Source organism: Diabrotica virgifera, chromosome 3, assembly GCF_917563875.1.
Source record: "Diabrotica virgifera virgifera chromosome 3, PGI_DIABVI_V3a".
Classification (NCBI taxonomy): domain Eukaryota; kingdom Metazoa; phylum Arthropoda; class Insecta; order Coleoptera; family Chrysomelidae; genus Diabrotica; species Diabrotica virgifera.
The window spans coordinates 208,451,593-208,471,177 of record NC_065445.1 but is presented as its reverse complement, the minus strand read 5'-3'; the positions used below and the strand labels follow the sequence as shown (position 1 = coordinate 208,471,177).

Genomic DNA, 19,585 nt, shown 5'->3' with positions numbered 1-19,585 from the left:
AAAGTTGGAATCACATGGGAAACTTTTTATTTTTCAGAAGGAATTATCAGATATGAACTTTTATTAATCTTATACCAGTTATGTCAAAAATATGAATTTCGCTCAAGAGTAAAGTACCTTTCCCAATGTCCAAAGTTATTTGGAATTACAAACTGTGTTTTATTACGCAATCACATCCTTCTCATTGAAAAAAAAAATACATTAGGATTTCAGTTGGCCCCCACTCCATCCCTAAAGTAGAGGATCCTGTTTGGTGTCGTTCGATATATTTAAACAAAAAACACACGTGTATGTTGGTTTTTCATTTATATGTGTATTTCTTGAGATCTTAGACCGTTTCCATAATTTTTATAGGGTATCAGGAAAAGCCTTTTTTTTCGATTACGAGTAGTTTTTGCTATAGCACCATTTATCATGAAATCCCACAAAAATGTTTCCAATAAATATAGATAAAATTAGAAATAAGTATATTAGGGAAAGTCTAGGTGTGGCACCAATTGATGCCAAAATGAGAGAGCATAGGTTAAGATGGTTTCTTCATGTTCAACGTCGAGACGTTAATCACTCAATACGAAGAATAACTGAAGTGCAGATTCCTGGAAGGAGTAGGAGAGGAAGACCAAAAAAGACCTGGGGGGAGACGATAAGGCAGGACATGTTGGTAAAGGGGATTAACATTGATATGACTCAAAATATAATTGTGTGGAGAAATGCAATTAGGGAAGCCGACCCCGCATTGGGATAAGGCAAAGAGAATGATGATGATCAGATTATTTTTCTGTTTCTATTGAAAGTATTGAATAAAGATTCATACAATATTTTTCTAGTGTTTTATCATCTATTTCTCTCAATTTAAAAGTATCATACCTATACAAATTTAAAACTTGTATTATGAGTTTCTAGAGGCGAAAATCGATCAATCAAATAATTAAGAGCATAGGATTAAAGTTTGGTTACAATTTTTTTTTGAATGCATTAATTTTTTTTTTGTGTTAATACCGAGGGTGGAAAGTCCCTTAGAAAAAATAAAAGGTTTATTTTAAATAAGATATTTGAAATTAAAAATTACACTAAATTTTCTCTTTTTTTACCACCCCTGTAACTTATTCAAATAAATATTATAGAGGTTTTTAGTGACTTTTGGCCCTCGGTAATAATGCAATCTTTTATTCTGCGTTTAAATTTTTCAAAAATATTAATTAGTTTTCTCAGGATTCGAAAAAAGTAATACATTTAAAAAGCATTGCAAGCACATTTTGCGCCTACCCACTTAAAGACAATGTCTAAAGTATAGATGAACAAATTTATTTTAAATTTAGCTTTATCTGTTAAGAGCTCGTCCACAGATTTTTCGTAATCAAATAAAAGCTTTTTTCTTCTGGCTCGAATTTAATTTTCAGCTGGAAATTCGGAACTTATATCAAAATTTTCTGCAATTTCATTAAATTTTCATTTGTTCATTAGCCATATTGTCTGCAACTTTTCATCTCTTCTGCAGATTCCGACACCATTTTTACACAATCTGACATTTTTTTTTATTTTACTGATTACGCCGCCCCCCTAGTGATGCCGCATGATGCGACTGCCTCCGTCGTATATCTGCACTTTTTGTACTTTCTGTATCAGGTTGTGTTTTTGCCGAGTATGTCATTATTGGTCTGATGAGTATTTTGTAAATTCTGTCTCTCACTTATTTTCCGATGTTTTTATTTCTCCATATTGTTTCATTCAGGCAAACTGCGGCTATGTTTGCTTTATTCACCTGATCTTCTACTTCTGTTTCGAGCCTTCCGTAGCTAGATAGTGTGATGCCTAGATATTTAGACTCCATGACTTGTTCTATTAGTTGACCCTCCAGCTTTAATCTACACCTTATTAGATTTGCTGTTACAACCATGCATTTAGTATTTTTTGGGGAAATTAACATGTTAAATTATTTTCTAGCGATTATAATAAATTCGTGCAGCATACGTTGTAAATCAGTTTCACTTTGAGAGATTAGTATTGCGTCGTCTGCATCGCAGATTATTTTAAATTTTTTTCTCCCATTTGGTATCCTTTTTTTGTTCTTACTTTTTTTATTATTTCGTCCATGATCAGGTTGAACAATAGAGGACTCAGGGAATCTCCCTATCTTATCCCATTGCCAGCTTCAATTATAAATGTTTATAAGCTAAAAAGTCAGCCTTTTTTAAACTGTCTTTTAATAATAAATTTAGCTGCACGTTTTTATTAATTTTTCATCAGCTACTACTCATATAGCTTTTAGATTTTTAAATGTCTGTAGAAGATTTTTACTTTAAATCAAGTATTTTTCCCAGATAGACTGCTGGTGTATACGGCCGAAGCAGATCTAGACAAAAATTTCAGGACATTGATGCCTTTTGACGTAGCTATTTTTATATTATTTATATTATATTGTTAATAAACAGATTTCCATTTTATGTTATCCTATCTAATACGATTTTTTGTTGAAAAATTCACCTGTCGAGGTTTTATTATAAAAATATAGAAGAAATTATTATTCACGTAAATTATACAAACTGAAACGGTCATTTTGAAAAGGGGTCATCTCCACTTTTTTGACATTTCCACTTTTCGTTGAATTTATGTTTAACACATAGAGACGTCTATTCCACATGAAAACGGGTCAACTTTCAATGTTATTACCATAAGCACAGCATACCCCGCAAATCAGTTCAGTTTGAAAAGGCCTAGAAATACCCATTTGAGATGACCCGTTTTCAAAATGAACATCATCTGTTCATTTGGAAAACGGGTCATCCCTATTAAAAAAAATTGAGGTTTCTAGGTCTTTAAAAAATTTAAAAACATTTTTAAAACATTCATCAGGTTGTATTTAGCCGTTTAATGTGTGTAATAAACCATATTCACATTATAATGACTATTTTTTCTTTTCATGCCTGTTCATTTTGAAAACGGGTCATCCCTTTTTAAAAAATTGCGGTTTCTAGGTCTTTTCAACCCTAAAAAATATTTTTAAATTATTCATCAGCTTGTACAGTGAATATTAAACCCAAAAAATACTTAAAACAAGTATTTTTCTAATAGTCTTAAAGATAAAAAGTTTTGACCTCTCCTGTAAAATTTAATAAAGTGGAGATGACCCCTTTTCATAATGACTGATTCAACTGTTCTGGACAGAAATTGCAGCGATCTCATGCCTTTTGACGTAGTGTTATATTTTTTTATATTCATACTGTTAATAAAAAGACAGCTTCATATTTTTATTTTATATTATCCTATGTAATACGATTTTTTGTTGAAAAAGCCACCTATCGATTTTTCTTTACAAAAATGTAGAAAAAACTATTATTATTCACATAAAGTACAAAAACTGGGAAATAAGGCTTACGTGACATTTATCAACAGGAAGAATAAATTAATTTAACAATTTACCAGGAAGTTCAAATATAATTTTCTTCTAAAAATAGCACTGCCGCTAATTTCGTACCAAAATTGTCTATATATTTTTCTTTTACAATAATATACAAAAAATCTCAGGGCCATCATCTTTTATCAAATATATCCCATGTAACAGTATTAATGTTTTATTAAAGAGCGAGAGTGGGTTAGTGAGATCAAATACACACGCGAAGCGGTGCAGATATGTTTTTTGTGCCTTGAAGTGCAGTGTTTGTTTTTAGAGTGATGTGCATTTGTTTTCCTGCAAATATGGTCGAATAGTAAGTATGTTTTACGAATGTACGTGATATTTAGTAGCGTTATCATTACCATTTACCATGTTTATTGTGAATGAACCACAAATTAAAAATTATAAAGATGTGATTTTGACCGTTCGTTCTTCAGATAGGAATAGGAAGCCGATTCTAAAATACAATAAAGAGAGTTTTCTATCTGGAGCCAAAAGCCGACTATTTAAGATTTTAAAGTAACCCCCACTCCACCTCCGTGGGGGTCGTGTTTGGTACCATTCTATAGATTTTTCAAAAATATTGATTAGGTGTATTTTGCAGTTTTTCGATCTAATGTTTATTTGTGAAATATCGCGGGATCGGTGTTTAAAATTTTAAATTTACCCCCACCCCTCACTTTGGGGGCCATGTTTGGTATCATTCGATAGATTTTGGAAAAATATTGAAAACAGATTTTTTAATTTTTTGATCTAACCTTCATTTCGCGAATTATTCACCTTTTTTTTGTGAAACTTTTGAACTCGCCCATTTCCTTACGCCCCCGCTCAAATCGTCAGATTTTTAAAATATACACTGTTTTGCATGTCCTTAACTTACCTTATCTTAATCTGACAATTTCGAGTATTTTTAAGGATAGATTTTTTCGGGCTCTCCTTAACGAACTCCCCTGTGTTAAGAGCAAATATATGGTAGAGGTACATCTTTAGGGTACCAGGTTTCTCCCCATATGATAATCTGACGCGCTCGAGTAACTGCAAAAATCCCCACTTGGGCTCCCCTACCATAATGTTTTTTGAACCTTGAAGGGCAGTGTTTGTTTTTAAAGTGGCGTACATTTGTTTTCAAGCAAATATGATCGAATAGTGAGTATGTTCTAATGGTAGGGGAGCAAAGTATGCTAAATTTGCAGTCACTCGAGCGTTATGGGGACATATTGGGTTGTGATTATTAGGTCCTAAAACCAAAAAAAAAATTAAAAAGTAAAATTTTCCATTTTAGTGGGGACTTTCCATTTTTTAATTTAATTTTCCATTTCCAACAATTGTTTTATCCGATTATAGCGGCATTTATCCATAATTCGAAAAAATGTCTCGAATAAAAGTTGCTTATTTTTACGTAAATAATCCAAATCTGTAATAAAAATTTGGGGGTCCCATTTAAGATTTTAATGTAACCCCCCACACCACCTCCGTGGGGGGTCGTGTTTGATAACATTCGATTCAAAAACATTTTGAAAGTGTATTTTGCAGTTTTTCGATCTGATGTTCATTTTGCGAAATATCGCGGGGTTTGTATTTAAAATTTTAAATTTACCTCCCACCCCTCTCCGTGGGGTCCTGTTTAGTACCATTCGATAGATTTTTGAAAAATATTGAAGACGTATTTTTTAGTTTTTCGATCTGACGTTAATTTCGTGAAATATTCGTTTTTTTTTTGTGAAACTTTTTGACTCACCCATTTCCTTACATCCCGCTCAAATCGTCAGATTTCTGAAATATACACTGTTTTGCATGTACTTAACTTACCTTATCTTTGACAATTTCGAGTATTATTAAGGATATATTTTTTTTTCGGCCCCCCTTAACGAACTTCCCTGTATTAAGAGCCAATATATGGTACAGGTACATTTGCAGGGTACCAGGTCTCTCCCCATATGATAATCTGACGCGCTCGAGTAACTGCAAGAATCCCCGCTTGGGCTCCCCTACCATAAGAATGCATGTGATATTTATCATATCACACTCTCACAGTTAGTCTGGGCAGATTATCGTAGAATAGGCCATTTTTGGGAAAAGTTATTTACCAGCAATTTTATTGCTGGAATCGAATATTATGATTGTATATAATAATAATATAGGTATGCAAAGTCCGCAGATAGTGTGCTACTTTTTTTATAAACTTTATAAACAAAATGGCGTCCAAAAATCGTGTTTTTTCAATTTTTGCTATATAACTCCAAAGATTTTCACTTTACACCAAAAACACTCAAATAAAAATTCACCGTAACTAAATTCTGCATAGAAACTTGTTTTTCTCGATATACTTCGACGATAATTTTCCCCAGAAAATGCGGGTTTTTCCAACAAAATCTTTAATTTTCAACTAAAATTTTAGATAAGTAGCTGTTTATCAATAATTAAATGTCGTAGTAATGTAAAAGCTCTTTTCGTATAGATTATTATTCCAGAAGGAGATGTAAATTGAATGAACAGTTTAGCAACAATTAAATTGTTAATTAAAAATTTACGGTCGCCATAATATCCACAATAATTACGATACATAAGAATAACTATGATTTTTATATAAAAAAAAATATACCTATCTAATGTACTTTACAGAATTGAAACTGAACTATTTAAGCTGCCTCAGGAATATTTTAAAATTATAAACAATTTTTTGGCTTTTAAAGAAATAGAATACCTCGGGAAACATTAAATTAAATTAACACGTGAAAACAGTACTGGAAAAAAATCAGCAGGACGCTTCTTGTAAAAGAAAGAACGTTTAATTGTGATGAGTGGTTCCTGAGATACAACCGGTCAAATTGACCGACATTTACGGCAGAGATATAAACAATAGGACCATAATTTTTGAACCCTCACCTTTTAATATTTGTCGTCTTTCTCCACTTCAATTTTCAGATCTTTAAAATACTTATAACTTATAATATATAATAAAAACTATCGATATTACGAGTGAAAATTACCAAAAATAGCAATATTCCAATCAAAAATTAGGTTGGAGAAAATGTAATCTCAAAGTTCAAAATCGGTATACGTTAAAAAAAATGCATTTTCTCCGTTTCCCATGGAGCAATTTTCTTGATTCTTTTTTTGTTCCCAAATAACTCGAGTAGAGCCATCTAACTAACGCATTATTAAATGTCAAAGTTGCTTCTGTCTTGTTATAATAAATTATTTATTTATTATAACAAAAATTTTTAATTTCTTTAAATAAATTATTAAGCTTTCAAACGAGAATATTTGTGTTTTTAACGTTAAAAGGTACACTTGTAGTAAGTTTATCTAAAATAAGTCTACAACTGAAAAAAATGTGTAGTTTTATTTTCTTATAAATAAATTAATCTATTATAACAAAACAAACGCAAGTTTGACATTTAAAAATACGTTAGTTATATGGCTCTACGAGTTACTTGGGACCAAAAAAATAATGAAGAAAATTGCTCCATGGGAAGCCGAGAAAATGCGTTTTTTTAACGTATTAGTGCGGCAGATTCGTGCAAATATTATAAGAATTGTGCATTTAATGATAGAAGCTCATAATTTGGACCACATATACTACACATATAAAGGTTCAAATTTAAATACGAGGCCCTCTCAGATCTTGCCTTTTAAAAAGTAAGTTTCAATGTTCAATTACATCCTTCTAATTGAAATATTGTGCACTATAAGGGCACTTAACTGTTAAGCGAAATTCATATTTTATACATACCTCGTATAAAATTCAAAAAGTTTGATATATGATGATTGTATCTTAGATATTAGACCAGGTAGAGCATTTTATGCAGAATAACTTTTTTTCGTAAAATTAATAATAAAATAGTTATCACAATTGTAATAAAATAATGATGGGTATCACGTAATTTGAGAAAACATTGAATTTTCATTTTCAATTAGCAGGATGTAATTGTATATTAAAATATAATTTTTAATTCCAAATAACTTTTCATAATAACAATTTTTAATATTCTCGAATATGGAGGAACTTTACTCTTTAACGAAATTCATATTGTTGACATACATCGTATAAAATTGATAAAATTTGATATCTGATGGTTGAGTTTTAGATTTTAGACTATGCAGAGCATTTTATGAAGAATATGTTTTTTTCGTAAAATTGATAATAAAAAATGGTTTCCCATATTATGGTTCCTAGGTACGAAGACATACTGTATAAAAGCTATTGTATAATAATTTTCAAATTGTAATGCCATATTCGAATCCAGCATAATCAAGAACAAAATAGAAAGATATTTTATAAAATTCAAATGATGAATTCAACATTATTTTTAAAATTAGTTGTAGAAGAAAATTGTTATTGTTTAAACAATTAATAAACAATTAGCGGTAAAATCTAGTGCAGTCACTGAAGGTGAATATGAGCTATTACCTCCGATTTCGTTGAACCTCCATCGATTTGCACGAAAATTGGTGAGTGGGAACAGGATATGTCAAGGAATAAAGGTGACATGGTGCCAACTTGCGCTTTTACCCTGGGGGTGGATGCCACCCCTCCTCGAGGGTGAAAATTATTTTATAAAAAATAACCCCACAATTCGATAGAGCGACAAATTATAAGCAAAATTTGTTATATAAAGTTATTAAAACAAATCAAAACTTTTTGAAGATCAAAGATTTTAATTTTTCGTTAGAAAAATGCATGTTTTAACCGATTTTTCATAAATAACTCAAAAACTATAAGTTTTTACAAAAAAGTTTTTATTGTCAAAATTGAGGCTAATAAAAAATCAAATAAATTACTTACTAGAAAAACCTTTTAATGTTAACTGGAAGTGAGTTATAGGTAATTTCTTTCGTCGAGTACCCAAATCTAAGTATTCAAGTTTAAATACCGGGAAAATGATGTATTTTATAACATAAACTTATTAAACATTTGTCAAAGCTCATTGAAATATCTATCAAATAAGTGCTCGAACAAGTTGATAGCATTAAAGTTTATGCACCAAAAATGTTTCAAAATGTATCTTTTAAAAAATTTCCTAAAAAATGTTATTGTTTTTTTGTAAATAACTCCATTAAATAACTGGTTAAAATTTTATTCCAAGAGCTATTAAAAAACGTCAAAATAGTCATTTATACCTCTTACTTTTTTAAAAATAAAAGGTTAAATGGCCCCGGTTACATGGTTCTCGTAGCAAAATTGAAATTTTAAACGTTTCTATCTCGGTTATTTTTTACTCTTCGAAAATAGTAAAATGGGTAAAGTATTTGTTACAGAAAAAACTAAAATTTAGTTATTTATCATTTTTTACGTATATTGAGTAATTTTGGAGTTATTATCAAAAGAAAATGAAAAGTACGATAATTCTAAAAATTCTGTTTTTTTTTTAATTATACCTTTTTTTCAAAAATATGCATTCTAAACCGGTAAAATTTGTTGAAATAATTAACTATGATAACATAAAGAAATTCTTGTGAGGATTACTACAAATTTTAATTTTTGCGGAAATGGCGTATGTTTAGTTTTTAACTTTTTCCTAAAAAAATCGAAAGGGTTCTCTTATTTTCATCATAACTTGCTTAATTTTGATGCTATTAACTTCTATTGAAGCTCATTTGATAGGTATTCCGAAGTACTTTGACAAGTGCTTAACAAGTATATTCAATAAAATGCATCGTTTTCCCGTTATGTAAGCTTGAATACTTAGATTTGAGTACTCGTCGAAAAAAATATACATTCAATTACCCATAACTCACTTTAAAATAACATTAGTTTAGTTTTTTAAGTAGGGAGTGTATTAAATTTTTTATTATCTTTAATTTTGGTAATAATAGCTTTTATACAAAAGCTTATAGTTTTTGAGTAATACGTGAAAAACAGCTTTAAAACATGCATTTTTTTAAGAAAAAATAAAATCTTTGATATTTAATAACTCAAAAAGTATTGATTTATGTTAATAACTTTATATAACAAATTTTGCTTAGAAGTTGCTCCTCTATCGATTTCTTGTATTATTTTCAATAAAAATACTTCACCCCCGAGAAGGGGTGGCAACCACCCCCAGGGTAAAGCGCAAGTTAACATCATGTCAACTTTGTTCCTTGAAGTATCTTCTAACTACTTACCAATTTTCATGAAAATCGATGAAGATTCCACGAAATCGGAGGTGAAAACCTTCAGTGACTCCACTAATCTGTGAGTAGAACTTTTTACTTTAACATGTATATAAACTAACAAAAAAAGTTTTAGAAAAATATAAGCTTGTTTAAATTATTCCGAAACAATGCATGTTTTCGTTCTTGACTCCCCTAAACGCAGAATGAAAGAGTGCATTATTGCCGAGAGCCGAAAATTCCTGAAAATTTCTATAATGTTTATTTTACTAAGTTACAGAGGTGAAAAAAAGAGAAAATTCAGTGTGATTTTTAATTTCAAATATCTCATCAAAAGAAACTTTTTGGTTATTCTAAGGGACTTTCGGCCCTAGGAAATAATGTAATCTTTCATTCTGCGTTTAAATTCAAAATTACTTAATAGTTTTTTCAGGATTCAAAAAATGAAGGCATTTAAAACACATTGACGCGAAATTTTACGCCTACGCTCTTAATAAAAGAAATTAAATATATTTTAATGTATATTAAACTTGTTTAATACACATAAAAATAATTTAACGGTAATAAATAAATAGCGTAATGCAGTATTGTTATAAAAAGAGTGTAATAAAAAATTAGATGTATTTAATTTTTATCAATAATTATATTGGTAGTAAAACTACACCTACATACCTAATTTTAATTTGTTGTTCAGAAATTTGTATCAGAATTTTTATGCTTTTTACATTTTTTTAATTATCTGTTTTATACGTGTTAAACTTGTTACTAAGTAAAGTCGGCTTCATCTTTATCGCAGTCTTGTTACAGCGTCGCTGATTATAACCGTACAACAGTTCTACCTTAAGCTAGTGTCGATCCGATAACAATTTTCCCGTTTTAATAAAAAAAATTCTCATCCCTCGCAAGATTGGAACCTGCGACTGACTGATCTTTCACTCCGGTAGGTTACTTAACCCATTAGTCTGGACAGATTATCGAAGAATAGGCCGTTTTTGGGAAAAGTTATTTACCAGCAATTTTATTTCTGGAGTCGAATCTTATGACTGTATATATTAATAATATAGGTATGCAAAGTCCGCAGATAGTGTGCTATTTTTTTATAAACAAAATGGCGCCCGAAAATCGTGTTTTTTCAATTTTTGCTCTATAACTCCAAAGATTTTAAGTTTACACCAAAAACACTCAAATAAAAATTCACCATATATAAATTCTACATAGAGAGGTGTTTTTTCCGATTTACCTAGACAAACATTTTTTCCGGAAAATGCGGGTTTTTCCAACAAAATTTTTATTTTTTACTAAAATTTTACATCAGTAATCGTTCATCAATAATTAAATAATTTAGTAGTGTAAAAGATCCTTCCGTATATATTATAATTCCAGAAGCCGATCGAAATTGAATAAACAGTTTAGCAACAATTGAATTGTTAATTAAAAATTTATGGTCGCTATAATAACCACAATAATTATGATATATAAGAACAACTTTGATTTTTGCATAAAAGGACACTGTACCTATCTAATGCACTTTACAGAATTAAAATTGGACTATTTAAGAGGCTTCAGGAATATTATAAAATTATAAACAATTTTTTGGCTTACAAAATTACATTACATTATAAACAAATAGAATGTCTCAGGAAGTAATAAATTAAATTAAATCAAGAAAACGGTATTGGAAAAAAAGCTGCAGGACGCTTCTTATAAAAGAAAAAACGTTGAATTGGGATGAGTGGTTTTTGAGATAAAACCGGTCAAAGTTGACCAGCATTTATGGCAAAGATATAAACAATAGGATCATAATTTTCAAAATACCACCTTTCTATTTTTGTCCTCTTTCTTCACACCAATTTTGATATCTTTTAAGTGCTCATAACATATGTTATTATAATAAAATCTATCGATATTACGAGTGAAAATTGGCAAAAATAGCAAAATTCCAATCAAAATAGGTTGGATAAAATGTAATCTCAAAGTTCAAAATCGCTTTTCGTTAAAAAAATGCATTTTCTCGGCTTCCCATTGAGCAATTTTCTGCATTCTTTTTTTGTTCCCAAGCTTTTGTTTTGTTATAATAAATTAATTTATTTATTATAAAAATTTATTAATTTATTTATTGTAACAAAATTTTTATTTGTTTAAATAAAGATTTTTTAAATAACTATACAGCTTTCAAATAAGAATATTTGTGTTTTTAACGTTAAAAGGTACACTCGTAGTAAGTTTATCTAAAAAAAGTCTACAGCTGAAAAAAATACGTAGTTTTCTTTTCTTATAAATAAATTAATTTATTATAATAAAACAAAAGCAAGATTGACATTTAATAATGCGTTAGTTAGATGGCTGTATTCGAGTTACTTGGGAACAAAAAAAGTATAAAGAAAATTGTTCCATGGGAAGCCGAGAAAATGCATTTTTTGAACGTATACCGATTTTGAACTTTTAGATTACATTTTCTCAAACCTAATTTTTGATTGGAATTTTGCTATTTTTGGCAATTCTCACTCGTATTATCGGTAGTTTTTATTATAATAATATATGTTATGAGTATTTTAAAGATATGAAAATTTGTGAGGGTCAAGAGGACAAAAATAAAAAGGTGATGGTTCAAAAATTATGATCCTATTGTTTATATTTTTTCCGTAAATGCCAGTCAACTTTGACCGGTTGTATCTCAGGAACCACTCATCACAATTAAACCTTTTTTCTTTTAAAAGAAGCGTCTTGAAGCCTTTTTCCAATACTGTTTCCATGATTTAATTTAATTTAAAATTTCCCGAGATATTCTATTTGTTTATGAGCCAAAAAATTGTTTATAATTTTAAAATATTCCTGAGGCCGCTTTAATAGTCCCATTTCAATTCCGTAAATGGATTAGATAGGTACAGTGTCTTTTTTATACAAAAATCATAGTTATTCTTATGTATCATAATTATTGTGGTTATTATAGCGACCGTAAATTTTTAATCAACAATTCAATTGTTGCTAAATTGTTTATTCAATTTCGATCTGCTTCTGGAATTATAATCTATACGAAAGGATCTTTTATATTAACAAGGTATTTTAATTATTGATGAACAATTACTTATCGAAAATTTTAGTTGAAAATTAAAAATTTCTTTGGAAACACTTGAATTTTCCGGGGAAAATTTTCGTCGAAGTAGATCGGGAAAAACACGTCTTTATAGAGAATTACAGTGAATTTTTATTTGGGTAAAAAATCCACAAGCTAAAAGTTTTTCTGTAGTTGGCTGCATACCATATAATACAGAAAACAGTAAAATCCTGTATAAAAGGTATATTTAAAATCCCTCAAAAGGGCCACATCAAAATCACAACATAACTAGTTTTCGACTGGTTTACCAGTCATCATCAGTGTTTACGTGCAATGTACATGCTAACTACCAAGATATTGTTTGTCAAAAATATGTGGGTCAAAGCCCATTAAAAGTTGTCCGTCAAGGAAACATTGGTTTAAAATGTTACATCAAACTAGGATGTTTAAAATATTTGGCTAATCTGACCCAGGTAACATCTGAGCTTTGGATATGACTTGTTCACATGTTAAAAGTATGACGGCAACACTTGCCGTCAATTAGCCAATGCCGTCAATGCCGTTAAGTTATTAAGCCTTGAAAATCGCCATTTTTCGTTTTTTTCAATTTTAAATTTGCTTATAACTCGAAAACGATCAACTTTAGAGAAAAATTATAAGAGACCTTTTTTATCCAGAATGAAAAAAACCAACAAAAAAATTGTCCGGGCCAAAAATATTGATTTTTGCAATTTGATTAAAAAAAATTGTTAAAAAGAATTTGGCCCACTTTTCACGTGGGCGACTTCTTGAACCTTATTCTGGGATGCCTCACGAATGTAATTATGCAAAAAAATCTCATGGGAATATTGTTCCCAACGAACCCGCCGTTTTGGCGTTGTCTATAAGCATATTTAGTGTCAAAGTCATAGCCTACCAGATAGAATATTGTATGTTTTTATTAATATTAAACACACCAACAATCTTAACTACGTAGGTATTTTGATATATTAACCAGTAATTAATTAAGGGTCAGTCGAGATGTATATGTGTTTATTTTCGAAAAAATATTTATAATTGAATATTTTCACGGCAAACCTAAAAAATTTCACGTAATTTTTGTTGCCATTAATGTTTCGCTTAAAGAACTACGAATAACTTACAAATTAAAGCAGTTCGGTATAGGGAATACTTAAGAAATAAAAAAGTACCATAAAATACCATTTCATTACAATACAAAAATACAGGGTGTTCCATTTAAGAAAACTTAGAAAATACTAATTTTGTGTTTCGACCCTGTATACTAAAATTAAACATTTCGCTTTATTATTAATTTTTAATAATAACAGAATATATTATAATATATTATATTAAAAATCACTTGAACATAAATGGAGTTTTGATATTAAATCAGTACAATTCTACAGGGTGTAAAGTTTGCTACAAAATTTATAAAAAAAACCGTAGTTATCTTTTAAACTACCCTGTATAATGTTACAAAACCTTATATTTTAAGAAAGAAGACATCGATCAGAATCCAAAAACGTAAAAACATACAGGATGTCCCTTTTAAAAAAACAAAGTTACAATTAACTTCCGGTATAACCGGAAGTAGCAAAGAGACCAAAATATTTTCATTAAATGGTTCATACCTCAAAACCCCTTTATTCCCATTTTCATGATTCTCTTACCTTTAGTTCTCGAGATATTTATAATAGACCCTTTATCTGCCTCACCCTGTATATTTGGATTGTTATGTTCGTAAATTTTTAATCTTTACTGAATGAACCTAATTTTAACCACTGTAACATTTTTGACTATTTTAATATGTACTAGATAGTTTTATTGAATTAAAATGATGGTAATATTACGAATCTTATCACATACGCCCACCGGCAGACATAAGCTGCACTATTGTTAACTATATAATAGAAAACAATAAAATCCCACATCATTTTAATACCGGATGGACTTCTAGATCATGGGGCCTACATTAAGAATAGTTCAAAATATGACCTTGACTGACAAGTGAGATAAAAAATAGACTAACTGCTATTAATTATAAAATTACTATAATATTATTAAGACCAACAAGAGTGTAATGATTTTTATTATACAGGGTGTCAATTTATTATACAGGGTTATAAAGGTGACCGACAAACGAAGACTTAAGATTCCTCAGATAATTTTAAGATAATTTAACTACATTCACCTAGTCCGAAAATGCTTCCTAAGGGAGCTACAGCTCTTTAAAGACGGCGTGTTGTAATTAGTTATTTTAAAATAGCTCCAGAACGCTTACATTTAGAAAAACGAAAACTGGTACGCTTATTTATCCTCCAGAGATAAATCAACTCTATCAATTGCGAATTCCTAGTACCGGTCATAGGCGTCCGTTTTGGGTAGGGCAACGGTTATTTTATCGCATAACTTTTTGTCTTTAACTTTTAAGCATTTTTGACACTGGATTATTGAATTGTGAAGCATTCTAGTACTAAAAGTTACTGTTGCTTTAGATTTGAAATATTTTTTGAATTTGAAAAAAATTTGAAAACATTTTTCAAAATAAAACGGTATATTTGATCAGCTTAAAGCAACAATAACTTTAGTACTAGAATACCTCATAATGTAATAATCCTGTGTCAAAAATGCTTACAAATTAAAGACGAAACCGATAAAGCGATAAAATAACCGTTGACCTACCCAAAACGGACGCATATGACCGATACTAGAAATCCACAATTGATAAAATTGGTCTTCTTCTTCTTCTTTGAGTGCCTCTCCTATCGGAGATTGGATATCATTAGGGCGATCCTAATTTTATTTACTGCTGTTTTGAACAATTCGTTAGTGGTACAGCCAAACCACTCTCTCAAATTTCTCATTCAGGACATTCTTCTACGGCCTGGATTTCTGCGTCCTTGGATTTTTCCTTGCATTATATTTTGTAGGAATGTGTACTTTTGTCCCCTCATCAGGTGGCCTAAGTATTCAAGTTTTCTCTTTTTTATATTCAGTAAAACTTCTGGCTCGTTATTTATTATGCGTATTACTTCTTCATTTGTAATTTTATCCACCCAACTTATTCTTAGTGTACGGCGGTAGCACCACATCTCAAAGAAAAAAAAATTGGTCTAAGAGCCTAGCAACGTTTTCAAGAAAGTATTTTAAGACAGCTGATTCTTTCATATATTGTTCCCTATTCTACCTCGATCACCGTACCGGCCATCTGGCTGCTGATACAGGTTGCGTTCATTACTGCGCAGCACACCTGTACAGGTAAATACAAAATCAGGGTGATTGATTGGTGTGATAAAGCTTAGTAGATCCGCTATAGTAATAGATAGCAATAAAAGTTAATAACAAAAATTGTAGCCAACTTTGAGCTTCACATTACAAAATTAGTTAGAATGTTACAGGGTGTCCGATAACATATGGCACACCAAACTTTTGTTTTTTTAAATAGAACTCCCCATATTTTATTTTATATTCGAAATCTTCTTAACTTCCCCATCACAAAAATATAAGGGTTTGTTATGTTATACAGGGTATTTACAAAGTTATAACCAATGTTCTATGAAAATCGTAACAAGTTCAACTCTCTGTATAAATAAAAATAAGCATAACAGCAATGGTTTATTAATGCCATATTTTTTATTTATTGTCAAAATTTTTAAGAATTATTGATATTGCTAATTTTCTTTATATCAAATACAGGGTGAGTCAAAACGCAAGTACATTATTTTCTCAGTAATGTTAAATGGAACACCCTATATTTTATATCATTATTGAAAAGTAACCTTAACGTACTTTAGTTTTTATATAACATTCTCTATGCCCAAATTTATTAGTTTTCGAGATATTTTCATTTTTCAGAGCAAATTATTTTAGGTGTATAAATTTGAGAGTCAAAACGCAAGTACATTATTTTCTCAGTAATTTTAAATAGAACACCCTAATTATTAACTTGCTCAGAAAAATGAAAATATCTCGAAAACTAACAAATTTTGGCATAAGGAATATTGTACAAAAATTAAAGTAATGATATTTTCGATATCGATATAAAATACAGGGTGTTCCATTTAAAATTTCTGAGAAAAGAATGTACTTGCGTTTTGACTCACCCTGTATTCGGCATAAGGAAAATTAGCAATAGCAACAATTCCTAAAAATTTCCACAGTCAACAAAAAAATATGGCACCAATAAACCATTACTGTTGTGCATATTTTTATTTATACAGGGAGCTGAACTTATTACGATTTTCATAAAAAATTAGTTATAACTTTGTAAAAGTCCTATATAACATAACAAACCTTTATATTTTTTGTGATGGGGAAGTTAAGAGAATTTCGAATATAAAATAAAATATAGGGTGTTCCATTTAAAAGACTATAAGTTTGGTCTACTACTATGTTATCGAACACCCTGTAACATTCTAACTAATTTCGAAATGTGAAGCTGAAAGTTAACTACATTTTTTTTATTAACTTTTATTGCTATAGAATAGAATAGAAATATGCTTTATTGTCATGAAAAATTTAACAATTTTATAGACAAAGCTTACAAGAATCATAAATAAGAACAATAACAAATAACAAATACAATTTACTAAAATGATATAAATCGTCTATATAAATAAAAATAATAAAGAGAAACAAAAAAAAACAGTAACAATCTATTGCAAAATTAAAAAAAAAATTTGCAAATTGCATATTCTACCTTAAGAAATTTAATAAGTTAAGTTATTAAGTTAAGTTAAGCTGCTGCATATGACACTCAAATATAGATTAAGATTATACTTATAAATAAGAATACTGTACTTTCTTAGTTATTGGTTAAGAAACTCTGCTGTTGAATAATATGGTCTTTCAGATAAATAGGCTTTAGTCATTTTACGGAACTTGGGGAAAGATGTTGCAGATTTAAGTTGTAGAGGGAGATGGTTGTAAAGTTTTTTTGCAGAATATAATATAGATTTCTTTACTAACTCACTGGACGGGATCGGTAAATAGATGTCAAAGGTAGAATTTCTGGTGGAATAGTCATGTCTAGGTCTTGCTGGAAAGACATGTAGATGTTTACGAATTAAGCAAACAGTTTCTAAAATATATAAAGAAGGTAGTGTTAGAATCCTGTGATCTTTGAAGTAGCTTCTGCAATGTGTTGTTCTTCTGAGGCCAAACAGATATCTTATTGCTCTTTTTTGTAATTTAAAAATAACATCAGTTTGGGCAGCCGTACCAGAACCCCAAAAAGGGAGACCATACCGAAGATGTGACTCGAACAAAGAAAAATATGTTATTTTGGAAGAGGCTAAATTCATTTCCTTCGAAACAGATCTTATTGCAAAGCAAGCTGAGGATAGTTTCTTGCTTAACACATCAATATGAAGGGACCATTTCAGATTGCTATCTAAAACAATACCAAGAAACTTTACAGAACCAACGATACTGATCTGGCTGTTATGAAGCTATGTTATGGCTATCTATTACTATAGCGGATCTACTAAGCTTTATCACACCCATCAATCACCCTGTATATTGAATTTAAATTATTTTGGGACGAAAAATTTTTTTGTCATTATTATAATAATGTTAAAAAGTAATGACAAAAAAATTTTTCTTACAATAATTTTAAATTCGATAAATTTACCTGTACAAGTGTGCTGCGCATTAATGAACGCAACCTGTATCAGTAGCCAGATGGCCGGTACGGTGTTCGAGGAAGCATAGGGAATAATATATTAAAGAACCAGTTGTCTTAAAATTCTTTTTTTCCGACGTTGCTAGCTCTTGGTCCAAATCGATTCGTCTCTGGAAGATAAATAAACGTACCAGTTTGCGTTTTTATAAATATTTTTTTTTTCAAATACAAAAAAAAACGAAAATTTTCAAATCGATTTTTCGTGAAAACGGTGAATTATACCGACTTAATGTAAGTGTACCTTTTAGTACTAGAATACCTCAGAGTTTAATAATCCAGCGTCAAAAATACTTAAAAGTTAAAGACAAAAAAGTTATCGAATAAAATACTTGTTACCCTACCCAAAACGGACGCCTATGACTAGTTTTAGAAATTGGAAATTAATGGAATCGATTTATCTCTAGACGATAAATAGGCGTCGCAGTTTTCGTTTTTCTAAATAGAAGCGTTCTGAAGCTATTTTAAAACATGTATTATATTATGTATATGAATGTATATGTTACGGCAGCGTTTCCCAAATGGTGGGTCGCGACCCGGTACCGGGCTATGAAAGCAAAATGCCGGGTCGCCTCGCTTCGTCACTTCACATCTTGCTTTGTTGTCTTGCCGCCAGGAGTACCAGTTTTAGCCAAAAAAGCGATAAAGTTTCTGACTCCTTTTTTTACGGCCTATAAGTGTGAGGCAGAGTTTTCAACACTGGTTTTCCTCAAAAATAAATATAGGCACTGTTTGGAAGTCGAACCGGACCTGAGGAGGATAAAATTAACCTCTTTTCCTCCAAACGTGAAGTATTTAGTTAACCAGAAACAACTAAATACTCCTCATTAATAAAGTGTATTTTTGTTTGAGCTAATGATTATTTGCTTAAATATATAAAACTATAATAAAGATTTAAATATGTTTTCTTGTAAACACACACCAGGGTATGCAAAAAAATTAGTGGGTCACGATGAAGGATAACCACAAAAATAACCGGGCCATGAAAAAATAAGTTTGGGAAACGCTGTGTTACGGGAAGTATGATTAATTGGAAATTATTAATAATTACCGGTTACTATTAATACAAACCGATTAGCTAGGTAAAAGTAATAAATATGCCAGAATTAATCACATCGGCCGGTAATTATTAATAATTTCCGGATTAGAACGGTAAATGTGATGAATTTCAATACTTTAAGTGCCTTGAAGCTTGCGGAGTGTAATTAGTCACTGCGACATAACAGAGCTTAAATACGGCGCGCGGCGCATATCGTATACCACAGTGTTAGTCAACTGTAGTCGGCCACTGTGTAATACACTATTTAATGTATTAAATACCTAGGCTAAAGCAGGATTAAAACCATCCTTACCTCCT

The 19,585-nt window shown here is 30.2% G+C and overlaps 1 protein-coding gene across 7 annotated transcripts in view; it reads left to right on the top strand.

Moving 5' to 3' along the window:
* The window catches only part of LOC126881522 (uncharacterized), a 247,238-nt gene that overhangs the window by 169,423 nt on the left and 58,230 nt on the right, over positions 1 to 19,585 (top strand). The window contains exon 1 of one of the 7 annotated variants that reach the window (XM_050645830.1): positions 3,578 to 3,707. The exons of 3 other annotated variants lie outside the window; for them this stretch is intronic. The gene's annotated coding sequence lies outside the window, so the exon portion shown is untranslated. Of the gene's footprint in view, positions 1 to 3,577; positions 3,708 to 10,214; positions 10,558 to 19,585 lie in introns of those variants that run through there. 3 more of the 7 variants (XM_050645834.1, XM_050645833.1, XM_050645827.1) reach the window with 3 other exon arrangements.